The sequence below is a fragment of the Oryzias latipes genome, chromosome 13 (genome assembly GCF_002234675.1).
Source record: "Oryzias latipes chromosome 13, ASM223467v1".
In the NCBI taxonomy this organism is placed as follows: Eukaryota; Metazoa; Chordata; class Actinopteri; order Beloniformes; family Adrianichthyidae; genus Oryzias; species Oryzias latipes.
The window spans coordinates 14,625,663-14,652,011 of record NC_019871.2 but is presented as its reverse complement, the minus strand read 5'-3'; the positions used below and the strand labels follow the sequence as shown (position 1 = coordinate 14,652,011).

Genomic DNA, 26,349 nt, shown 5'->3' with positions numbered 1-26,349 from the left:
TAAACTCTTCTAATCCTTGATGCCACAGCCTTGCCACACACACACCCACACACACAGACCTCACCTGTATCCCCTTAAGAGGCACATCTATTGACGTGCGAAGGCTAAAGTAATTTAAAAGGATTGTTGTATAAAGTTAAGGAGGGATTATTTTGCTACTGTCCACTCAACAAACCCCACAAGACTGGAGGCTTTATCTTTGGCATTTAGCTTTCACTTAAGCCTCCAATCTTGCTTTGCAGCTTGATTTCCTTTGTTTCATGAGAATTTGACAGAAAAAGAAAAAGGTAAAAGAAAAATAAAGGATTAGTTATAAACAGTTTGAGAGGTTTTGTTTATTGTATCTTGAGATAAGAAAAACGTGTAAACGTGCATTGGCAACATCTACAGGCAACCATGAAGCCGTCAGTGGGCTTGCGCAGAAAGCAGTCTTAAATAACAGACAGGAACAGCTATATATACAAAAGTGATAAAAATCTACCATGGCTGAAAAAGAAAAAAAAAAGGGGGGGGGGGTGGTGGTAAAGACTTAAATCTATTGCTGTCTGGAGACCTCAATCGGTGGCAAAAAGAGTATGCATGGCAGGCTGTACTGCGCAAAAATTTAAAAGAAAAATCCTCATTTAAACAAACAGCTGGAAACATGCTAGAAACAACAATTCTTTAAACCATTGCCTCTCCATATGTCATATAGCCTCAATCCAACGAAATGTGTTTTAACTAAAGCTAAAATTTTAGTAACACAAACGTAAACATCAAGCTGAATAACGAGAAAGGTGCGATACTGAAAGCAGAAAATTAAATAGAAGCTTATGACAACATGGTGCAGGAAGTAGAACAACTTGATATCGTTCAGATGGGTAAATACTGCTGTCACTACACGGCTGCCTACTGAAGCCTATCCCATCATCTTCCCCATTAACAGACTGTCAGGCTGACTGTTTGCTGGGCTTCTCCATGGAATGGCATGTTTACCTCCACTCAGATTTCCATTTAGATCTTTGAAGAAGATGATGGAGGAGAAGATAAGTGTGTTTAACAACACCCTACCTCCTGACTGTAATTTTGCTGACCATTATTACCTGTGCTCCAAAATACAAAGTGGAAGTTAATTTAGTCTTGCCGCAGTGTATCGTCACTAGCCATGAGAAGAAACGAGGTGGGGATGATGAAAAATAATCTTTCAGCTTCAACCAGCCAGCTTTGATGCAAACAACTTCCAAGCCTATAGAATGACATTTTCATCACAGACACTGAGCAGGGTAAAGATAACAACAGGAGAAGCCAGACTCAGTTGGGAATGAGCCTATAGTGATAAGACGTCCCTCTGAGGGGGGTGAGACAGCCGCCATAACAAAGAAGCAATGTACCAACCACTTGAGCGCTATCGTAACATCGCATTCCTAAATCTTATTTTTGTGCACAGACACACTATATGCTCACAAACTCTTCCAGAAATATATTTACAATATGGTAAAATGTCAGGGTTGACACCGTTTCGTCATCAAAAAAATTGAACTGTATATTTTGTGTAGACATAAATCTCATAAACTAAGATCATACAAACTAGCACAGTGGTTCTCCGTCTCTTTCACCAATAATAATAATAATAATCGACACATTATTTATCCCACTATGGGGAAATTCTTCTCCGCATTTTGACCCATCCCCTGGGGGGAGCGGTGAGCTGCCAACCCTTCAGTTGTTGGACGACCTGCTCTACCGCCTGAGCTAGACTTCCGCCCAGCCAGCCAATATTTCCCCCATGAAATATGGCAGCATTAGAATAGCAAAACTTTAAAAGAAAGTTCTAAAAAGGATTGACACGATAGAAATTTAAAACAGTATGAATTGTACACTTATAGAACAGCATCTATTTTCTCTGGTTACTTTACCTTTTTACTTTCTTTGTAGTTTTTCTGTGCTAAATGCTTCACGGCACATAAACAATAAAGCTCATGTGAAAACTGACTAATCAGATTGAAAAGGGTTAACTTCGTATTGCAGCAATCAATGAATTAACTGATCCTCACTTGATCAAGTTGTGGCAATACTAAAACATTTTTAAAAGAAACTGCTTTTAATAATCATGAACATTTTTGTTATATTTAATGTGATAAACAGGATTGGCTACTATTTGAAGATAAATGTCTGTAACTGACTGACTACAAATGATTCAAAACAAACCAAACAGTTTGTGGTGTAGATAGAGCGATCGACCTCTGATCGGAAGGTCGCAGGTTCAAAGGTATCAGTGTCCTTGGGGACGACACTGAATTTCACATTGCTTAAGGTGGTCTGCTTAGCACCTTGCATGGTGTATGCGCCATTTACTTTCTATTGAGAAAGCTTAAATTTGGCCTGCTGTGTCCAGGAAAGATCTGCCAACGAAATGATACATGAACACAAAACCAGAAATCTGACCAATCAGCATCTTACTCCTTAGAAGTCATCTTTACCTCCCAGGTACTAGTGTATATGATCCTAAAAGCAAAAGGATCAGAGTCTTCTTCTAAGAGATATTCCATGGGAACAGATATTGGGTATAAACCAACAAGAAAAGATTATTTTCAAACTAGCTTCCAGGTTTTTTACACTTAACTATACAGCTAGTGTAGTGGAAAGCAGACTTATCCTCACACATTGCTGCATAATGAAAGTGTCTGTGGGCAAATTATACAGCTTCTGCTTTGACAGCAATTTCTAGGAGCTCACTACTTATATACTGAAATGTCTACACACTGGCACTGAAGGAACCCTTTTAACTGACTATGAGCCACAACGTGCCATCAGCCAAAGTGTTGGTACAGTTACATGTACACACAGGTGGATATTAGACCTTTACAGGTGACCTAAATATATTTCTATTAAAAGCTTCTTCACAAACAAAGAAAAAAGCTTGAGGGAAGATGATATGCAGTTAATGTTATAACTGATTACAATCCCCTTACAAATTTTAATGTATTCAATTTACACTGATATAAACAAAACATCCACACTCCATCTTTTGTGTAGAGGCTCCATACATACGATGTCTGTGGTATAATTGGAGAACATGCAGCATAAAGAAGGCACAAAGGCAGCTGGACCTGACTAGTGACAACACTCCCATTCATCACCATGCCCCCAGAGACTCTACAGTCTTTCTGATGTGAAAGTGTGTGCCAGCAGAGCCTTCGCAAACACACATGCAGTTGTGTTGCAAAGAGTGCAAATGGAAAGCACACAACAGCCCCTGTCAAGTATTGCAGCCAGTCAAATGGGGTTACTTTTGTGGCCAATGTGTATGTGCTTTTTTTTTTCCACATATATAATTCATTTGCATGCAAGCACATGAAAGTGTCTCTGGCAGGAAAGATAAGCAGTTTCTTTATTTAAAATCTCAATTTAATGTTTGCACGAGTGGATTCTTCCTATCATCTAAAGACGGTATTTGTCCAACGCAGCAGCAGGGGTGTCTAGGAAGCAAGAGAAAGCGTTCAGCAACAAGGTAACGAAAAATGAGTTAAAATAAAAGGAATTGGACAAAGTGATGTAAAGTGGAGCACAAGGCAACTTTCCCCTTTTTCTATTTTTTTTATGCTTTTTTCCTTTGATGATAAAAATCCTTGAATTTTGCAAAAGACCTTTGTAGAATTTACGGTCGATACAGACAGCACAAGATATTGCCATCTGTATAATCTTAAGGCAGCTTCCACAGCTCAGTATTCACTATATCAGTTCCAACAAGAATGTCAGAGCCAGCTTTTTGCTGTCTGTTATGCTTCAACAAAACTAAAATGCTGTCATTTATTTTTCACTTCCTATTAACACCAGTGTTCAGAGTGATGGTGAAGCCTGTCTGGCAATTACCAAGCATCCCAGACAGAGTAGCGGTACATAAACATGCATCGAGCAAAAGCAAAAAAAATAGATAAATAACCTACACACACCTATGGACCCGATCTGAAGATGCTAATTTTCTAATTCTGCAAGAAAGCAATACTAAATTCTAACTTAAAATACAACTCAATTCTCCATGCAGCAAGATGACAATGCTGATCCAAGGAACATCTGTATTAAAAAGGCCAAATCACACACATGCACAACATTTAGCGCTTAAGGTTTACACAATGGTAAAGTTTGCCCAAGTTACACACAAATATTATTTCCAATTTTTTTATTTCATGCTCTAATAAATATGCCAGTCGATATGTTCATGCTTTACATTTGCTTGAATTACTTGGTAAAGATTAACTTCTAAGTAATCGCTTGGAAAACTTTCACTTTAGATCCCAATCACCTGGTTTGTTTGGAGGCTTCCATAAAAACAGGCAAATAAAATCAAATTACACCAACAATATCTTCCCACCATGATAACTATGGAGGATCAATTTCATAACAATAAATAAATACCCCAAGTCCAGATAAAGTTAGTTTTTTAACATATCATTTCAGACATTTTATTTTATTACAGAGCATAAAAACCTAAACTTCATAGAAAGTGAAAGAGTATTTTTTTATTCATAGTTTTTGTACTTTTTCCCTATAAAAAGTGAAAGTGCTACTTAACAAAATAGTTAAAATAGAAAAATAATCCCTTTTGATCAAAGTGATTGCAGAATGACTATAATCAATGATAAACGTATAATAAAATAAAGTCAATAAAATATAGCATTTTCTCATTCAGATACAACAGTCATGGCCAAGCCAACAGCCTATTCAGTCTTCTGAAAGAACGTAATGCTCCTGGAGCCTCTGGGTTTACGGAGAAAACTGTATTTGCTGTGTGTTCGTGCAGACATTCACTAAACTGCACAAGCCATCTTTCGTATTTCACAAGAAAAGCTATTAATGCCCACCATGGATGTATTAAAGCAGTGCAGTGAAGGGACTCAGGGATTTGGTGTGTTGGAGTTTAAACATGCTTCAAGGCTGATATGGGCTGAAACAAAAACAGCACACTAACTGTATGAATATTAATGTGTATTCCCGCTTACACAACCTTCCAAAAAAACACGCATAAGTACACACATAGCCACAATAGACAGCCGGTAAATGGTAGGGGGCAGGCAGTCTTGCAGGTGCTGTGTTAGAGGAAGATATGGCTTCTGTCCACCTCAGCATTTCTAAACACTCAGTTATCTTCCCTCTCCACAGGAGGAGAGGTCATTTCTTTCTTCGTTTTTCTTATGCACCAATATGCTTTCCTCATTTGTGCTTTTCCCTCTCCTCTCCAGCGTTTTCTACAGTCTCATTTATCTTCTCCAAGCCTCTCTTCTTCAGAGTCTTCCTCCTCAGCTTTCATCTTAGTTTTTCCCCAAGATTTCTACAGCAATTTTTTCTTTTTGCTTTTGGTTTTCCACTCCACCTTTCTCTTCAACCTGCAGTCTCCTTCCTCAGCTCCTTTTCGTCTTCTGTGCTCTCGGTGGAACAGCTCATTCAGCAACAAAACAAAGCTGCCTACAGCATCAAACACTGACTAATCAAGCAAAACCAGAATGCAGCAGCCCTCAGGTCTACTCAACGACACAGAAAATCTTGGAGACTGAGGGACATGTTGGAGGGGAGGGAGTTAAGAAGTTTGTCTCATCAGCTGGAGGAGCTGATGAGACAAGAGATGGTAGGGCAAAAGATACAGAGACCAAATATGCAGGGCATAATAGCCCTTCAAATTTAGCTGAAAACACCAGAAAACTAAATACATTTTGGAGCTGGAAAAACATAGAATGTCTTCTCTGGGTTAGGAGCAAGTCACGCCCCTGGGTGGAAGTATCTGGGCTTCTGTTCACAAGTTAGAAAATTACAACAATGAGAACATCTGCAGTTATCCAACTTTGATCAGATCTGTTTAGAGTGAAAAGAACTAAGTTCTCACTATACTGGTCAATCTACATTTCTATACTCACTCTTGAACTGTGGGATAAGTTCACTGATGCAAGTGAGTTTCCTATGGAAGGTGGCTGGGGTCGTCCCAGGAGACTGGATCAACAAAAATCAACAATCAATAAATAAGCCTCTTGAGTAAGAGGTGAATGTCTTTAATTTACAAAACAAAGTGCAGATGACCTTCTTAAAAAACGTTTTGTGCTTTGGAACCATCCGGGAATGGAATGAATCTTCCCAGACAACAAACAGGTTTATAAAAAAAAAAAGGTTCAAGCTAGAGAACTAAAAAGGTAGATTTTACTCCCAACCCTAAAGCTGGTTTAACCAAGGGAAATGTTTAGATAAGATCAAGATTAAACTAAAAGCTGTTCATGACAAACAAAACTGCATCACCTTCTTTACTTCTTGGTCAAATATAAAAATCACAGCACATTGTCTAATAGCCAAAGTTGTTTTTTGTTCAGACTGCCAATACTTAAAATCAAAAAAGGACGAAAACACTTTTGAACATGGGTTACAGCTGAGTAAAACAACAAATCTATTTAACCCTTTTTTAAGATAAACACATACTTAGATGGATCCAACTTTGAGCTGACTGAATTTAAACACTGGAGCCACAAACAACTGCACTCATTATTCCAAAAAATATGTTTTAAAAACAGCACAACTTATAGCCTACTTGTTTTAAAAAAAATTAAAATAACACAATGACACTATGACTGAGGCATGTGGACAGGGACCATCTATACATTGATGTTTCCATCTGAAGCAACATAAGTTCAAAAGTGCAAATTTACAGATTCCTTAAACATTCATCAATTTTCCAATTACAGAAATGAAATCTGTAAACACTTCTCTTATAAATGTTTTAAAAGTTCTGCACATTAAGTGTATATAGTCAGCACACTGCAAAACGTCTGTGTTTTAGATGACAGAAAAATGTTTTTGTGTTTTTGTAATACCAACAATTCACTCACTCCTTTAAGAGAAAACAAACTGTGCCTATCAAAGTAAAAACATACTGATCTCTACACAGCTTGAGATATAGATCGAGGATAAATCTCCAAGGTTGTCATGGAGACTAGTCAAACTTTGAAGGTGTGATGGAAGAAGAACCAGTTTTAAAAGGAAAAAAGTGGAAAATAAGGAAGATGAAAGTTCAAAGCACGGAGGAAGGGGGGTTGGGGTGTGATGGCAGGCAGTGGAGAGGACAGAGCACAGATGAGGCAGGGAACCACAAGTGATGGTGTGGTGTAGAAGAGTGTGATGGCAGGATGGGATTTGAGTCTTTTAATTTCATTAGTTCCGCCTCAGTCTGGGGTCTGTAGATTATGTTTAATTAAGCAGCTTAACGTGGTTTAAAAAGCACCACACAGAAAGCACAAGAGCCTTATCTGACAACCTGCTCAAACGATTCTCCGCTTTCCTTTCATTCCTGTAGCAGCCTAACATAAATTCCCTTGCTTGGCCTTTATACTAGAGAGATTAGTGGCTTTGACATTGGTGTAAGCTGTATGGCTAACTGCCGCAACATTAACAGCTTGAGCTGTTAAGAGAATATGTGTGGCAAGCTGTGTTGAAAGGCAGAAAGACAGGCAAGTGCTCCTTGTAGACTGCAGTGAGAGTCAATAAAGAAGGGTGGGGCTGACTAAACGACTAATCCTGACCACTGTCATTCAATACTGTTAGCAAAGCAGCTAAAACTGGACCCGAAAAAACGCCTATCAGAGATTAACTACTAGCGAACTGTATTACTTTCTCCCACTATAATTCAACGAATTAAGGCATCTATTAAACTGGCAAGTTTGGTTCACTTTGGTTTGGGTAAGGCTTTTTGGGCAACTGTGATAGCTCATCTTATCCAAACATGACCATAGTTTATAAGACTGAAAGGCAGTGTCTTTAAAAAAGTGGTCGCTTTCTTGCATTTATTTCCTGTCTTAGTTGGGCGACATCACACAACTGTGTGATCATTCCGGTTAGTTCAGTCTGCTTTGGTCTTTGGTTCACTTCTGAGAGCAGCAAACCAGCTAAACGTACAAAAATTATTAGCATTCTCCACCCGTTCACAGCAACTGCACAGGAATGTCCTTCAACTAAAGTCATTTTTAAAAAGGTTGACATTTTTTTAGCTTCTATATTTTAGGATGGGTAAAATAACTTCTCATTGGATTGGGACAATACAAACATTTACAGAGTTAAAAAAATAATAGGTTCAAATGTTTGAAAAAAAGGTGAGATGAAAATTAAGAAATGTAGCAAGACAACACGAACTAGAAAGACGGGACATTGGTGGCATCACCCAGCTGGGATTCTCTTTTCTAAAGATCACCAGATGGCAGAAGGCCTGGTTAGTTGGTTAAATCTGAAAGGTTTTTTCTTGGAAAAACAGCTGCTGTCAATGCATCCCAGCAGTTGCTTGACCCTTGATTATCCAAATACCGGTACATGGTGCTTTCTCACACCCACATCTTGAAATACATCTTACTGCAAAGACTGAAGGAGCCTACATTTCGTAATATAGTACAGTCGATCTATGCCTCATCATTGCGTTAAGTCAGTTGTCCAGATGAACACTTGGTATCTGGTTTAACACCACATGATTCAATTCTTCTATCAAGAAAAGAAAATAGATTTTAACTAACTTCTTCTTGATTTGCCTCATCAGATTAGTGTTCAAACAGGATGTCACAAAGCAGTCCACTACTAACACACGACAGGACCACACAGTCTGCAGTCTTCCCACTGAGTCACAGTGGAAGTCTGAGGTGTACAGAGTGAAGAGAAATGATCACAGTACAGTCCCCTGGGGTGTTCCTGTGCTGCTGACCACTTTTTTAAAGACACTGCCTTTCAGTCTTATAAACTATGGTCTGTCAGGTAGTCAATGCTCCAGGCAGTTATGGGGGCACCCAACTGAGTTTTCTGAAGCTTTTCACATAGTAGTGCAGGCTGAATCATGTTGAACGAAATATAGAAATCATAGAATATGATCTGCACACTACTGCCTGCTTTGTCCAGATGGGAGTGAGCTTGCTGAAGCAGGTAAATGATGGCAAATTTCAGCCTGAAGACAGTAAGACAGCTGCAGTGGGTCGTAACAGGTTATTTGCTTAGGCTGGCCAATTTTCGTCTCTCCATAGCTTTTTATTAACTGAGACACAAAGTTAGACAGCCTACCATCTTCAAAGCAAGATGGATGAAATTTCAGATAATGCAACACTGATGTCTGAACTGGTACTGTCACCTTCTCATGAACCAAACTGGTGCCATATAATCTCACAAAGCCTGGTCCACTGAGCATTTAGTATTGGTGTGATATTTTTCTAAGCAAACTGATTGGTGATATTTCAAATATCCAATTATATACCATAGTTAAGAAGTGACAGGTAATAATGTAAAATAAAAAAATGTGTGCAAAGCATGCACTTTAGCTTAACATAAATTTAACCTGTAAAGACCCATGGTGACATCAGTGGAACAGAAAAATATCAAATGTTTTTAGTGGTCCACTTCATTTGTGGCGTATTCTACATTATTTAATTTTTCAGGAAAAATGGGTCTGGGTTTTTATGGGTTAAACTTAACATTTTTCAATTACGTCCGCTTAAAACCATAGAATAGAACAAACTTTTTTCTAGCAGATAAAGTTTCTATTTAAAACAATATAATGTTTTTTTTTTGGTAAAGTTAAATTTAGTTTTTTTTAGCCCCATTGTGTTGGTGGTGATTAACAGATTTTTCTAAACTGAGTCTAAAATCAAAATCCTCATTTTATTTTTGAGTTTTACCAAACTTTTGTACATGTGTCCACACATTTTCCCCAGTTAATTATCTAGCAGATGACTCGTCACCGCATCAACTGCATATTGCGACAGCAGCCACTGAGTAGCAACTCAAAACAAAGTCAGAGAAAGATTAACAAAGTGCAGGCCAATAGGATTTTAATCATTATCGGTTGGTGGAAACGGCTATGCTGAAAACTGGTCCATCCACACAAACACATGAGCACACAGAGGCAATAAACAGAGCAGCTGACAACAACTCAACCAAATAACACCAAGTGTGAGGACTTTACAAGAGTTATACATGACCACACTCATGTTGCCTCTTTTACCAGTGGTCAAAAGAGAATCATTGCCAATTCGGGTTAAGGCTACATTTCAACAAGCTGCAGTTAATATTGTGTGGCGTTTTTTTTGTTCTGTTTTTTATTTACCCTCACATGACATTAATGAAAGAAAAAAAGGACGGGCCAATGCAAGTTCACTTAGGCATTCAGAAAACCGAATCTACATGGTTTGCCTTTCTCAACATTAAACAGTGGTGGCCATCTGTAGCATACCAGAATATGAAAAATATGTAAAGGGTTCAAATTCCATTTTTGTACTTTATGAAGAATCCAAAAACTCCCTAAACAAAAGCTGTGACAAACCGCAAGCCACTTAAAATGTATATTTTTCTCATTCCTAAGAATTCTTTTACATTTTTTACTTGCAAAATGAGCTGTGGCAATATTGTTCTGGTCTTGCTGGCAATGATCCATGGATGATGCCACTTTCCAGTGATTAAAAGACTTCACTGCTTGTACCATAAAGTTACCGAGAACATGTTTAAAACTTTATTATGCTCCACATCTGATGAAAGAGTAACATCCATCTTCCACTTGAAAAGTATTAAAAACGTGTCTGGAAATTAGAAGACGGGACCCTTTAGGTTTAAATCATATCTCGACTCATCTTCTTTCGAAAATGGTTCCATAACGTATCAGACGCAAAATCTTACAGCTCTTTTAGCACATCACTATGCAGTTTGATTTTACCTGGATCGTTTTATGCCCATCAATTATTCCTGATGAGTGAAAATGGGACAATTGTAAAACCTCAAACTTCTTAAAGACAGCGGAATTGGGCATAAAGTGCAAAGCACAGAAGTAGATGCACAATATAAGTTATAAGATTTGGATAAGTACTGATGGAAGTAAACTCTAAGTCTAACAGGTTTAGAGGCAGTGATAAAAGGTTGCACCAATAGCTTGACTGATGTGGTGACAAGAAGGAGAGGTAAATCGGCAATGAAAGAAGAGATAACGGTAGAGCTCCTATCTGATAAAAGGGATTTGCCCTTCCCTGGAACAGTAATTTTGCTAAAGCCATTCTACAGAGGCCCATCAGTGACGAACCTCTGGCAGATTAGACGACAAACCCCTCATCCCTCTCTTTCTGCCCAGCCAATCAGCTCCACGTAGTCATCTACACAGGCTAGATGACAAAGGCAGGACAGAAGAGAGGAGGGGAAAAAATGAATTTCTGTGTCAGTTGAATTTAGCTGAGGCCACATACACATGCGTACAGAATACATACAACAGATTGATCTGGAGTCAGAGCTAATGCAGTTGCAGATTCCCACCCTTAGGATACAACAGCTAAAACCATTTGGTTGCAAGGAGCTGAGGATTTGTCATTTATAATCAGTTTTCTGCTCTCATTTTCTCTGCGCTCTCGTCTGCTTCTTTTTGCAGTTTCTATCCTGCCCCAAAGGCTCAGACAGAATTCCTCTGTTCCGTCAGTCCGGCAGTTCTTCACCCACCCCCAATTCTACTTTCACCACGTCTCTGCTTTTCAGTTATCTCTTCGTGTCCCTCTTCATGTGCAAAGCAAAGCCCCATCGAGTGTGCCCCAGCTGTGCAAGCAGTGGGAACTGTTTACCGTGGTACACAATGGGGGGGCCCCAGAAGCGACACTCCACACGTCTGCAAAGATCTCCCAATCGTTGCACAAGTGTTTAGCAAATGCTGTTGAACATTAGAGTCCCTCTGAACAAGTTTACAACCCGACACACAGAACCTTTGCTTTAAGTGGCTAAACTCTCACAGCATGAAATCATAGCTTCTCGTCTTCACATCAAAAACAACGAATACAAAGAAAACCAATAACAAAACGGATATAAAACTTAAACCAAGATCCCTCAACCTCATAATGCGCCAAATGGTTCCTGTATCCCATGGAGCATACACACACACACAGTTTTTTTGGCAACAGAGCTCTAACCATTAACATCCTGCATGTCCGCTTTTAGCACCGACGTGAAAAAATAAACAAAGCAAAACAACAGCAAGCTGTTCCTTCCATCCTTTTGCCTCTCTCTCTCTCTCTCTCTCTCTACAGCCATGGCTTCCCGTCTAACAGTTGGATATTGTTGCCCAATTTCGTCGGACGTCTAGATCCCTTTGAGAAGAGAGCTGACATAAACTACCCATGTCTTCTGTCAACCACCATCTCTTGACAGGTTGGCAGCAGGAAGAGGGAAAAAGGCGAGGCCCCTGCTTGGGTTTAAAAGCTGAACAGTCTCAGAACTGCATAACTGATTAGGGGTACTCCATACAGTATGGTCAAATACTGGCATAAGAGAGACAGAATGATGGGAACACCTGGAATGCAAAAACGGAATCATTAAAAGTAGAAGTGTGTAACGTTCAAGTAAACAGAGATACTGCTGTCTTACAAACACCATGTAGTACCTTAAACCTCTGGTTTACAAACAGGTTAAACTAGTTTGTATCACCGGTTTGGTTTGTTTTACTCAACAGTATCCAAACTAGATTTGCAATAAAACGGAAAAAACTGAAATGATCTGACAGCTATGTGCACACCTATAAGTCTCATGCTTAATATTATTACATGGATTAATACCAATAAAAAAAATTATGATTTGACGATACCAGGATTGTGCCTGACCTAGTTTATGACATTTACTGAAAATGTTTCACTGTGCATTCAAACCTGAATGTACACAGCATGAAAGTCATGTTTTTTGTGAAAAACATCTTTCACATGTTAGACTAAAACGAACACGTGAAAGATAGATGACACATGAAGTTTAAGTAAAGATAATTCTGACTTACAGGGAGAATGGTTTGTTGTGGCATATCTATTGAATTTACATCGCGGACTACTCCATGCAGCCCTGCAATGGACTGGCAACCCATCCAGGCTGTACCCTGCCTTTCCCAACAGTGGCTGGGATAAACTCCAATAATCCCATGACCCCAAAAGGGGGAAAATGGATGGATGGACGACAGTCTACAAAAAAGGCAGTCATAATCAAAGTTTAATTCCTAATGTCTTTTTGGCATTTAGGTGTTAATACAGGAGTGTCCAACCTTTTGGCAAACCGGGACAGATTTGGTGAGGTGAAAATGTTTAAGTGCCAACCCTTCAGCCTGATTATTTTAATATTATTAAATGCAAATGAACTATTTATTGAACATTTTAATGCAAGGGTATACTTTTAATTTCTTTGCAGAGAAAACAAATACATCTAAATGTTTTTACAAACATTATTGTCGATTTGTCCGTTTATTTGCACCGTTCACACTAAATTAGCTCGTCGTAGTTAGCATGTCTCGTCTGGTACTACATCTCCCTGAAAACAGCTACAGTCTCTTGGCCCATTAGGCTGACACAGTTGTTTCATTTTCACTGAGAAAATATGCCAATTTCATCTAGTCCTGGAAGAGGTGGTCCTTGTTGTCAACATTTCTTTTTTATTTTCATTTTAGAAATTAGCTATAAAGTCACAACAGTATTGCCACAGGTTTACAATGGCTTAATCGCTGGCAATAAATATTATAAACAAAATGAATCAAAGATCTATTTATTTCTGTGAACTAAGAAAGAAACTTGAATATTAGTAGTTTAAAATAGTTGATAACAGATATTAAAATATACATAAATAAGCACAAAGAAAATCCACTGTTGGATTATTTATTCCCGTAGTTTTTTGCTCCAAGAATAAAAATTGTAATTGTTCAACTGTAACTTAAAATGATTAATTTACCGTTGCACTTAGTGCAGATGAATTTTCTCTCTTTTGCAAAAACTGAATGCAGAAATGTAGGAGTCTTTGGATTTAAGTTTATCAAGATGTTTAGTTAATGCTCACCTTTCACCAGCTCTTTTTCATTCCAGACATAAGATGGATTTAGGCTATAACAGACCCAGTTCATCTTGACCTGACAGAGTGCATTCCCAGCAACCTTTTCCCTCATTGGGTAGAACTGCTTGCATTTTCGCTCTCCAGCGACAGTGACTAATGCGCACCGTTGTGTGGTAGGGCTGTCCTCTCTGAATAACCTTCAAACCAAAAACAACTCCCAGAAATGTTTACATTCTTCACCCATGTTTCCCTTACTTTTATCTTCTCAACTTTGAGCATACACGGAAGCCAGAAAATGTTACAAAAGAAGAGGCTAGACTTGTGCGCCCTTGGGTTTGTGGTTAGCTGCAATTCACAAATCAGCAATTTTACATTCAACAGTACTATTAGAAAAGAGCACTTCAGCAAACTATTGTGAAACCATCTCTATTGAAAAGCATGTCGTGTACTTCAAAAAGGGAAACTTTAAGAGGTGATCTAGCCTCCCACTTGTGCTGTGCCATCCACAACTTGACCTTGACAACACTTCCAGTAAATTTACTGAAAGAGTAGGAAGAACTTTTGAATCTGGGGAATTCCTGGGAAAATCTCTACTACTTATCTTATCCAGCTGTTCTTAAGTATTTTCTCTTGTAATATAGAAGTTAAAAAAACATGACTCCAAATAAACTTACCAGCAAACAAAGTCCACACTCATCTAATCATTATCAGAATTGTAACAAAATGGTGGATCTTCAGGAGCTGCTGGAACACTGCAACAGGAAATGACCTCTGACATGACAGCTATGGACCTTAGGGCCACTACTGCATCCTGGGAAATTATGGTATTGGATCAAGAGAAATGACCCATGTCATCTGCTCAAAAACCCAACAACAGGAATCCATTTACAGCTCTCTAAAATGGCACAGGGCAATGCAGCAGTTTTATGCACTTCAGATAGTTTTCATAAATATTAGCAACAACTGGTTTCCCTCATCAAACCTAAGCAAACCCACAGGAAATAAATAAAATCAACCAAAATTTACTGAATGTCCTAAGAGTTTCATTAAGTTCTAAAAATTACTTTGAAAGTAGCTTTTTTTTTATTGATGCTGCGATTCTTAAGCCTTTCTATGCTGTTTTCTAGTAACATCAACTAATGTCATAATGCAGGCATATGCCCATGCTATCCGAGCCTGTGTGCATTATCACTTAAAAAGCAGGTTGTGAAAATTGCAAATTTTGATCAATGAAATGCAACATTTCGGATTGCAAGGAAAAAAAATAAACAATCCTTTTCATCAATAGAATTAAAATAGTATTTATTCACCACAAATGCCATTCACGTTTCGGTGTTTTTTCTCCCTTCTATTTATGGATGCATTCATGAATTTTACTTTAACTAACATGCATCACTTGTTGTGTAACATATGTTCTACTGTTTTTAGGTCCATATGTCTTCCTGCAGTTTTCTCATAGTTGCTGATCCTGACCCTGGTTTTGCTGGAGGTTTTCTTCTTGTTCTTCTATGTGGAAGAAGAGTTCGTCTCCACTGTTGCTCATTGCTTGCTTAGTAGGGGCAATACACCAAACACACCATCGATCTAATCTGTTGGTCACTTTTTAGGCTATTATTAGAATCCAGTTAAGACAATTGTCTAAAATTAGAATGATTTGGATAATTACAAACCTAATGAATTTAGCAATGTTTTTGATGTCAATTGACTGATGTGTATCACCTAAAGACAAACGTATTTGTCTACCAGGGATATTTAACAGAAGCTGAACTGAGTAAGACCAAACTACATGTTCTCATGTGAAATCAGCTGATAAATAAATAGAAAAGAGGGCCAACACATATAGCAGCACAGTAATAAAGATGACAAAACTACCATCCTTGCAGTTGAGAGTCGAGCTTCCCACAGCTCGACTCTGCTCACACACTACTTTAAGTGTGGTTACATATCATTTAAATCCATCCTTTCCTCCAATGCCGCCATTCCCGTCAGACGTCCTGTTTTATGGCTGTTTTCCAAACTGTGAGACAACGGCAGGGACATCATTAGCTAAGTGGTGGCTGGATGACAGGCTGTGCTACTGCAATCGATAATTGCAGGCCCTGCCGACGGCGGATCCAGCAGAGCTTACTCATCAACCCTGGGTGTGTACAAGCTCTAGTTTGGGCCAAAAACGAGATGGGGTAAGGTTAAGAACACTAAGGTGAGCTCTCAGTAGTTTACTGTGAGTGATATCAAATGCCTTAAGAAAATGTACTCCTCTCAAAAACAATATGTCAACAATCATACAGCTGCTGAACAGAAATAATTATAAACAAAACTCATGTCTGTAATGGCTTTGCATATCTTCAGAAGCTATTTAGTGAAATGACTGTCACATGTTGACTATTTCAAGTTAAAAAAAAAAAAAAAAAAAATCATACAACTTTTGAGACCTTTCAAATAAGAGTTGCTAAATTACAACCTCCTGCTCAAATAAGACCCAGGAAAAGCTTAAGAATAAACAGAAGTTATCATAGCCAAGCAAAATCTGCCCTCAAATGTGAAAGGGACCATATCAGTCCTTGCTCATTTGGGAGACACCAAAGGAAATATGAGTGGTGGCCAGATTCCCCTTAAGTGCCAAATGAAGCAAACATCTAGTGACAAGGAGTTGTCCTTCCTTTGTCCTCAACTACAACTAAAGCTAAAACTGCATCACTCAAGGCCAAACCCAGAAGTCGGATGGAGAGTGCTATAGGAAAATAAACTGAAAAATGCTGTGTGACAATCAAAGGTTATGAAAGGGAAAGCACCAGAAGAGATCTTTTGAGCATAGTAGAGGGTTTAAAACAATGTCTAAACATAGATTTATTTAAAATAAAATGCAAAGAAAATGTTTTAAGAGGAAAAGTAGTGAAATGTCCACTGGATCCTTGACTGAGAACTCTGACAGACAGAAGGGGAGTAAGCATCGGCTTCTTACTCCCTTTTTTATTGAACAAATTTGTACTTTTTTCCTGTAACTTTGTGAACAGAAAAGGTGTGATTTTTATTATTGTGCTCAAAGATAAACTTTAAGAATAAAATCACATCTCAAAAGTTCAAGTGCGCTGGAGAGACATCAGAAGTCAGACCACACTTGTCTGGTTGTTTGTCAAGGGATTTCTTTTTCTTTCCTTCCTTTTCAGGTCTACTACGGTTACTCTTCCCTTTCCTCAGATGCGTATCATTCTGTGATTAAAGCTGCCATCTTTAATTAGAACAGGTTTGAATCGGGGCACTTTAAGTCCCCCTTTCTCTGCACGTCAGTTCTCTGTATCTGAATGCTGCAGGTGTTTCAATAAAATTACTTCCAATAAAGTTGTCATGGACTTGGATAGTACAAGTGTGGAAAAGACACCACATACATACATATGTCACAAAACATTATACACAAGCAATGTCAGCTTACATTTACAGAAGTACTAACAAATACTTACAACATTCATAATGTTGCAGGGCACAAACCAAAATCCAGAGAGAGATCTTTACAAAAGGAGCCTATTAGCCCTACACAATATACCGCAAATTTAGCGTTATCGCAATATCCAGCTCTGCAATTTGCAGATTGCAAAAGACGGCGAAAATCGCTATAAATCATAAACCTTAAATGTGCTAAAACAATCTTATGGCAGCTTGAACCATTTAACAAATCTCTTTATGCATTTGACCAATCGGATGGACGCCTTCACGTTGTTTGCCAATCGGATGGAGGCCTATTGTGTTAGGTGTTGTCACCTATGTCGACGAGGGTCATTTGGAGTACAATTTTTAAACTGTTGCAATGAAATGGGAATGATGTTTTGGTTATTTTGCTATTTGTTTATATACACCACAAATTATATCCTTATTGCAATATTAATCTCTAATATCGCATATCGCGAGTTTTCCTCATATCGTGCACTTATCGTTCTCGCACACATTTTGCTGGCTTTAAATTGTTTCAACTCCGAAAAATGTTTTCATATAATGATTAACAAAGTGTAGAGAGAAATGATTCTACAGCAATTCGTCTCAACCCATTGTTGTCAACCCCAACACTTAAACACAGCTTTGAATAAAAATCAGGTTTCTACTTTCTGTTTGATGTTTTCTGAAAACAATTGTAGGGGACAAAACTTGAGACAAGGGATTTCATTATCAACTTATGAAGTTTTAACAAAAAGAAGATTTTGATCTACTTTTAAAGGGTCCATGTCAGATGTTGATTGATTACATTTAAATTGTGTTGAGATAGTGTCTGTGGTGTCACGTATTTGCACCAAAAGGTCAGTAATCAAAGTCAAACGTTCATTTTCATTTGTTCAAGGGCAATCAGATGGATTTCCCTTAAGGTTCAGAAGTTTCGTGTCTTCTTTCTTTTTCTGGGATCTGTACGTTATGACCTTAGCCTAAGGCATTAAACATGAGCTTTTGAGTTTAAAGTTTTCTGCAGTTTGCAGACATCCTGTAAATGGTATGCAACAACTTTTATACATTAAGATGCCTGCGAAACAAATCACAACATAAACATTACAGAATATTATGACTCGGAATTTCCATAGCTAGTCAATAAATCCTATGGATACATTAAACCTGATTGTGTTTCTTTTTTCTTGCATCTCATACTTAATGATCCCACAGAACATTGGATATTATGTTGATGGTTAACTCATGTCTTAGAAACAGTTTGCAACAGCAACAAAAAAACTTTTGCAACCTGGCAGCAAAGTTCCCTCTGTTTCAAGTTTTGGTTAAAAAAAAAATTGTACCAGGTATTTCCATGAAAGAGAACGTGAAAAATACTTGATAACACTTTGTCCTGCAGGGAAACCTTTATTTCCCACATTCTTGTGGATTTTACACCAGCAAACCAAATCCCCCCCCCCCCCTTCCCCCCCCGCAAAGCAGCCTCATTTTGCAGGTTATTAAGACAGAACATGGCTGAGACCATGTTGACTTTCAAACATCCCATATGGCTGTTCGATTTGAGTATCTACGAGTATGCCTAACCCAGTGATAAGCTGCCAACACCCACCAACCCTTGCACAAAATACTGAAGAACACCCCTGAAGTACAGCTGCTATGCCCTTAAGAGATAAACTTGTTCCATCACAATATAGGCAAAAAGTAACATTTTGATTATAAGCTTAAGGTAACTTCGAAAAAGGTGGAAAAAGTCACAATAGTCACTCATGGTTATCAAAATCTATCTACTTCTCAAAACTGGGTACCCAGAATTCCATGCAACAAATTAAGATTAAACTGACAATAACACCTCCATTCACCTTTAACCCTGAGCACTAATCTTCCCACTACTTCTAGCTCAAAATATAACCATTGCAGAAACACTGTTTGTATGGGATTGGTGGACTTCCTTCCTAAAGGAAACCCAACAGCACAATTAGACAGAAGTTGCAGTGAAAAACATACAGGAACGTCTCCTGTTCTGTCAAGCTGAATTAAGACAATGAAGCAGATGGACTAAAAACTGAAATAGGGGTAAGTCAGTACAACATGTTAAAGCAAAAATCAAAACTCTCAAGTTAATGAGGGATGGAGTGTAACTCTTTCTCCACAGATTAGAACCATTCTCAGGTTTATCCTTTAATATTTGTGTAGGCACATTTTGTGGCAATCCCTCTTTGCTCCAGAGACTTGTGGCAGTGTTTTCATCATTTCAGTGTATTACATAACCGCAGCAGATACAACAAACTTTGTCCAAAAACAATTAAGAGGCTATTACAGCCATAACACATAATGAAGCATTCCAAATCTGTTTTTTAGGGTTGCTCACTGCACAGCGAACAACCTTTGGAGGGGATTTAAGGCTTTGCTGAGATGCAAGTGCATTTTCGATTGAAACAAACTTTGTATTTGCAAATATAGCAGCAGAAATCCAACCTATTGAACTTTGAGCGGTGGCCTCCTTTCACTGGCAGAGACTCAATCATAACATCTTATCTACGGACATGCTGATTCATGGAATTCAGCCGTGGCCAATAGCCAGGCAGTGGGGTTACTTATGACAGTCATTGATTGGTTGATCCCTGAGCACAGAGCTAAAAGGGCACATACCAGGAACACAGCCTGAAGCAGAAACTGGCAGCAGTTTGCTCACGCTTTGCTTCACTCTCAGTCTTCTTGCTGCTGTTTTCCCACTGACAATCGACTTTAATCTGTCTCCTCTGCCCCCCCCCCAAAATCTCAGATTCTGTTCTCTTTCCACCAACATTGAAGTACCACAGCCTGTAGTCCTCACTCTTCCGTTGTGTCATTGTGTATTGAAAAGCACCCAAGCCATGACGTCCAAAGGTTACCATGCCTCTCTGACTTACATCCTGGTCCTTCATCTCCATGGTCACTCAAATTCCAGCATTTCAATCCATTTTTTGCCTGGAAATATGAAGTTCACTGTTGCAGTCCCTCAGCAGAGTTACTAAGCCAATATTTCAGACATTAATCATATCCAAAGCACTCAATTTTCAGTAGAATGACCAATTAATAATGTATTTGTATTGAAAAAGCAATACCATTATAAACGAAGTTGGAGTTAAAGAGGGAAGGCAATCTATGCCTCTTACTGGCTAAATTCAGAACTACTTTCAAATCTTAAAGAGAGACAATTTGTTAGCCAAATACAAAAAGAATAGAAAAAAGGCCAGTGTTTCATCCAAACCGTTTTCTGTCTTGAACATATCCTGGGTACAAATATTGATGTTGATTTAGGGTCTGTTCACTCATACATAAAATTGGTGGTCCAGCATTCAGGGTTGTGCTGGCTCCAACAGAGGAGAGACACTACAGAGGCCTTTATGTCAGCCTATCCCCATCTGTAGTTCTATAATGAGCAAGGGAGAAGACCCACTGTGGGAGTGAAGAGGACCTCAGTTCTGCTGAAGCAGACAAACGTTCTGATGGAAATTCAGATACAATCATCCCAGAATGCACTTTCACTGCCTAATAATCAGCCACTAGAACAAGGCGGCCATTGAGAGGAGAGCGACAGTAATCCGGTCCACCAAACTCCAAAGCTACCCGCTATAATTAGCCCCTTTCTCAATCAAATACTGACTAACAAGCAAAATTCTGAAGAAACACACGACAGAGGAAATTTAGTGACCAGCATAAATTAACAAAAGGAAAGGTTTGACATCCTTTTTATAGACATGGCCATCACAATGGCAGTCAATTGAAATTTAAAAAGCAGGTGAAAGTTTTCATTTAAATGAAGTGGCTTGTGAAAGTAAAATCTCACACTTTTAATCTTTGTCTCCTCATGGGGACGCAGATTTGAAGATGGATCCGAAAGTTCAGTGATCCTTATTTTGCAAATGACATTAGGCTACCCCCATATCTTGTGTTTTACTGAATTTCTTCTCCAACATGATGCAAGAGATCCAAGCCCATTTGTAGCCGGCGTCCTAGTGAGTAAAGACAAACTCCCCTAATCTGATGAGCATGTACAAACTCAAGGCTTCACAATCCAATCAGCAACCCTGAGGCAAGCCAGAGTTCAAGGAAAGAAGACCAGCTAGCATGTTGCCTGAGCAAATGGAAGAAAATGAGGCTTCCTGGAGAGGTGTGACTGCCTTGCAAAGGGCCCAATCAAGCACAGCGCAGAAGTGCTGACAGCTGTTCATATATTCACCTGAGTGCACCAAGACGGTCTTCACAGGAAGGTTTAGAGATATGTTCACTTCCTTCCAAGTATCGTACCCTTAAATAAAGTTATCACTATGCATAGAAGCTTCCCGAAAGTGTTCAGCCAAAACACGACCAACAAATCCACAGCACCAATACATGTGTGGATATCATCCAATGACAAAGTTCCTGTTTGGGGGAATTTTCCCTACTATCTAGCAGTGACCAGTAACTGTAAATAATGAGCCAATGACACAGCATTAGCAGTAAAGCACATTCCTGCCTTTACTGCCGTGTGATAAGGCGTTATCCTCGTCAACACGGTCACCCCCCTAGAACTCATTCAGACAATATTAAAGCAGTATGTTAGTTATCTTTAAGGAGCGTTTCTAGAGGAGAGCACTGGAAGGACACCGACAGAAAGGGAGTGGCTGCAAGAAAAATGCCCTATTCACATAACCTTGAGTCAAAGCAGTTCCATCATCAATATATATACTTATATATATAGAAGTATAGAGTTATGTTGCTGGATTATTAGAGGAGCCAATTGGTGGCGTTAATTCTGAGTCACAGGGATGCACTCTGCTGAGATCAAAAATATTTTTCACGGAAAAGGAGTTTATGCAATGGCCTCTGCCTTATGAAAGCCTGGATTGGTGAGAAGCACAAGTAAAACATAAAAATGAAAGCAAACAAAAAAAGGTCATTAACATAAGGGGAACACCAACTGACAAGCAAAACATACTGGTAATCCAGGTTTTTCACACAGCAATCAGGGAGAAAATGCACAGTCCATCTTTGGTCAAACCCCAACATGTTATTGCTTCAACAGTTTGAGTGGTTGTCCCACCCCCTCACCCCACTTTTTTTTTTTAAAGTATGACATGGTGTGGAGTTTCCCCAGGCCTGACAAGACCAATGCATTCCAGGTGTTTGTTGTATAAACAATTTAATGTTTGGATAGAACCAGGTTTTTTTTAGCTTTATTCTCTAAATTTAACATTTAACAAGCTCATGGTTACCCTGACTTGCCCTACAAACTGCTTTATTAAGTATACACCCCGAGCATCATCTTAAGTATTATAATTATGATCATTTTGAGGTACTTGGGGGCCATAAAATCATGTCTGCCCTCAAGCGAAATGAGGTCGACTCCCAGTTTCTCGATTTTGCCTGGACTTTGGCGCAACTGGAGCAGCAGGTGAGGAAAAATGTCCATGTTCGCCCTTAAATGCTTCTCTTCCTCTGAAAAAACTGTCTAATTGTTACATGAACGCCGTTGAAAGGGGAAATAAGGAGCGTCTACGTACCAAATCAGTCCAGTCTCGCGCTTCGGTTCTTCATCCGTGCTCCTCAGTTGGGAAAAGACTTTAAAACACAAACGTGTGTGTTTGGGAGGGGAAACGCTTCCCTAAAAACTCACATCGATTATTTTCAGTTGGTCTGGTAAACACGCTGTCTGCCCGTCTGCTCCCGCAGACATGAAATGACTGTTTGAAGTTTCTGGACAAGTGAAGTGGAGGATTGCTGTCTCTGAATCGGAAATAAACTAATACATCATACTGATTAAATTAGCAGCGGGGGGAAAATGTCCCTCAAACTCGCGTCCTTTCACAGCGACTGCAAACGTATTACGAAGAGGAAAAAAATGGGAGGCGTTGCAGAGCGCTGTTTCGGTGTGTTTTCCCTTCTTGGCTCCGCCACCACGTTGTTTTGACCGATTCTCATTCGCCTCTGTCGAGTCCCAAACACAAGAGTCGGCAGGAAACGCGGTCCCAAAAGCGTCCGTAAATCAGCGGGACGGTGTTTTCCGCGTGCGGAGGCGCGCGAGGAAGCCCCGAGATCTCCTTTCTGATGTACTAGAGCCGTTCGCTGGAGAAAATGTGTGACGCGCTCTGTCTATCCCTCTGCCCCTCACTCCCTTCGCTTCTTTTTTTTTTTCCGGCTTCCCAATAATGGCGGACCTTGTGAATCCAGCATCTCCACTCCTGCTCACAGAAAGACTCTCGCCCAGTGGTTCGTGGACACAACTACAACAAGCACGCTGTTGGTACTGGCGATGCCTGACAGTACACAACAACACACCATGGAGCAACATTGATTTTTCAATAAAAACATGGCACAAAAAGTGATGAAATGTTGTGTCTGGTATCTAACTTTCCTCGCACTTTAGAAAGTGGTTTTGTTTATTAGACTGAAAAATTGGGTAAAAGGGCCTCAACACTTGCAGTGGTGGGTCTGTTTAAAAAGGAAATAAAACTGTATTGCCAAGACTCATTACTACAAAAAAATAAACCCACCAGATGATTTGTCTTATAAGCAATTAAAAAAAATCTGAAAAGTCTGAATTAGAAATATGCATAGGTTTTTTTTAATGGTAAAGCAAAACAGCTGTTGCAAATAGTAGCTTTGAAAAAAAAGAAACAAGTCTAACCTGGTTGGCATCAGTGTCATTTAGCCAAAGATGTAGACTTTTCCAAAAATAATAATACAAGTCCCAAACAGGGGTGAAACAACCAACATTTACCACAGAGGACAGAAACTAAAACAAGCTAAATGTGTCAGCATTTACCTGAATTTAAGTTGCACTACTTTACTGTGCAAAACTAACATGGCAAAAGACAGTTTTTATTCTCGAAACACAAAATAAGTGTGTCAAAATGTGATACCCAGGTACAGTACACACCTTTCATATTTAAATTGTACATTTTATCCTTAAAAAATAAAAACAACTTGTGCACTTCATAAAATTTACAATATATAAAAAATACAGTGACACAAATGAATACTTTTCAAATCAGATCAACATAAAAACAAATAAGATTCAAATGTAACACATTTAACTTAAAATATTAAACAGTTATTATTGAATAACTCATAAATATAAAGTAAAGGCTCAACAACTCATACACCATGTTCAACAATAGTATCTGTCCAATGCAAGAGGCTCCCTGCTTGTGTTTAGACAGGAGGGAAAAAAACAATGCACATTTCAGGAGCCAACCTAGACAGTTTTAAAGCAAAATGTCAAATGAAATACTAGTAAAGATAAAGTCACAGTATGCTGCTTAACTGGAATAACCTCTAAAAGAGTAGGTTTTAACTTTGAACTCCTCACGTGGCTCTCATCTGAACTCTGAGGCTGTTGGAGGGTCGAGGGAGAGTTAAAAAAAACTTTTATTCACTTAAGTTTGGTGTCTACCTCTGAGGAGGTGTAAATGACCTTCTGGGTCTACAAAAGTCTGAAAAGTCCTTTGTTTCATCGTAAGGAAACAGAGAGGAAAACGAAAGCAGTCATAAATAAACGTAAATTATCTTCCAAGACACAAAGTGACCACACCAAGAAGCAAAGTGATAGCAATTGGAAACAGCGCGGCCACAAGAGAATGAAACACAAGCAGGGTTTGTAGCAGGAACAAAAACTCTGAGTACTAAACAGGGCCACAAATGTTAAAAAATAAACACAACCACGTTGGACATTGATTTGTCCAATCAGTCTAATCAAGAAGTAAAAAAACAGTCCCGTCAAAGGTAAAATCGCCCTTTTTGTACTACATTTGAACCGTACCGTAACGATAAACAACCAGTAAACCTGTCTGCTCTATGCTGCTTCATGGTCTTACCCCCCTTCCCCTCCTATTATCACCCTCCTACCCCCCTCTCTCTCTAACGTCCCTCTCTCTTCTTCCCCTCTTTCCTTTTCCGTCCGGTCCAACACCAAAGATTTTCAAACATGATTGAAATTAATAAAGTTTGGCCTCAATTACAAAAGGGGTTTATTCAGACATACCTTTGGTTTGTCTGAAGATGAATAACCCCTCTTGTTAAAATAAAATATGTCCAACACAAGAGGCCCTCAGCTCTCATCTGTTTGCCTAGCTGTTGGACAGGACAAGTTAAAAAAAAAAAAAAAAAAAGGTAAAATCGAATCATTTCAATTGGATTTGAAAAGTCATCTATTAGGAGAATCATTTGATGATGTTTGCATTGTGATTAGTTCAGCCACTGAATGATAATTAAGTTGTGTCTCTAAGGAGGACAGTATAACAACTAAGAATTGTCTGATTTGTTGTAAAGACAACAAGCTAAGAGCTCAAACAGATGTTTAATGTTTTGCAGCGGGACCTTGTTCGGAATGAATTCCCTGTGACTCTGCCCCTCCCTCAACGTCTTCCAACAGCCCAATCCAGACTTAAACATGTACGATGAGCACAAATGTTTCATTTGATGCAAAAATGCAGGCTGTTATTTGAAAGCGGAATGAAGTGGGCCTACTTTAAAAGCCAACTAAAATTTTCAATCCAAAAGGATTAATTAAAAATATTTTGGTTACTTTTTCAAATTGGTCATGTTGTGCAAAAACAAGGTCAGTGAATTTACCTCTCACCATTCTTTACATGACTGAGTTTGAAGAGAAACTATTCAACTTGTGACAACAAGAACATTAAAGCTGAAGTTTGCTTTTTAAATAACAGTAAAAGCTTAAACTTTATTTTAATTTTAACCACCCTGCAATGGAAAAAACAAGACAAATGTAAAATTTAATGACTGTTATCAGGGGGTGAGTTGCCTTGTTTTTTCATGGGATGGGAATTTGTAATAAAGTGAGTGTTTATACATATTTTGAGAGAGTTATGCCACCAAAAAAATACATGTTCAAGCTGGGTTAAAAGCTCACATTTGGTTTTCTGTCCAATCGTATCACTTAATGTTTTTAGCAATATTTGCATGACCCCACTGCAAAGAAAGATTAACATGGGTCAAAGTTTCTGTTGAACGATCTGCTTCTGTTTTCAAATCCATTTTCGGTTATTTCAACACAGACAAGGCACAGTATAAGCAATCTACTTGAACTAATAAATTACAATGCTATTTAAGATATTTTATTTTTTACAAAACATT

The 26,349-nt window shown here is 38.7% G+C and overlaps 1 protein-coding gene and 1 long non-coding RNA gene across 2 annotated transcripts in view; one reads left to right on the top strand and one right to left on the bottom strand.

The window, feature by feature from the left end:
- Positions 1-23,434, bottom strand: part of arhgap35 (Rho GTPase activating protein 35) — a 58,962-nt gene extending 35,528 nt beyond the window's left edge. Inside the window, exon 1 of the mRNA XM_004075657.4 lies at positions 22,758-23,434. The gene's annotated coding sequence lies outside the window, so the exon portion shown is untranslated. The remainder of the gene's footprint in view (positions 1-22,757) is intronic.
- Positions 17,612-23,579, top strand: LOC105355424. Its single transcript, XR_909843.3, has 2 exons — positions 17,612-22,648; positions 23,425-23,579. It is a non-coding gene; the product is annotated as an uncharacterized LOC105355424 (long non-coding RNA).
- Positions 23,580-26,349: the final 2,770 nt, after the last annotated feature.